Below are 421 nucleotides of genomic sequence, written 5' to 3'. Positions count from 1 at the left end.
ACGCTCGGAGGACAGAGCTGGACAAACCCCAAACCCCCTCACTGACAACCATCCCCTCCCAATGCTTTCATGCCAAAGCAGCACTCAAACACTCCCTTCCCCATGTTCATTGTGTTCCTCCAAGGGAAACGCTGTCTAGTGCCTCTGTCCCCCTCCCAGGATAGCAGGTAAGATATTATGCACTGATTTCTGACATTCAAAATCAATGGGACAGCAAAAGAAGAAAAAACAACCCTCAGAGCTACAGAATGAACTACAGTGTGAATGCTTTGGCTGTGTTTGTTTGCCCTGATGACTGCACTAGGTTCCACTTTGCCCCCAGACCCATAGCACCTGGCTAATATATGAGGATTTTTGTTCTTATTTGCCAAGAAAAAAACCAAACCCAACAAACAAACCCACAAACCCATCAATTAAGAGA

The sequence above is a fragment of the Acanthisitta chloris genome, unplaced genomic scaffold, assembly GCF_000695815.1.
Source record: "Acanthisitta chloris isolate BGI_N310 unplaced genomic scaffold, ASM69581v1 scaffold15024, whole genome shotgun sequence".
Classification (NCBI taxonomy): domain Eukaryota; kingdom Metazoa; phylum Chordata; class Aves; order Passeriformes; family Acanthisittidae; genus Acanthisitta; species Acanthisitta chloris.
This window is presented reverse-complemented; position numbering follows the sequence as displayed.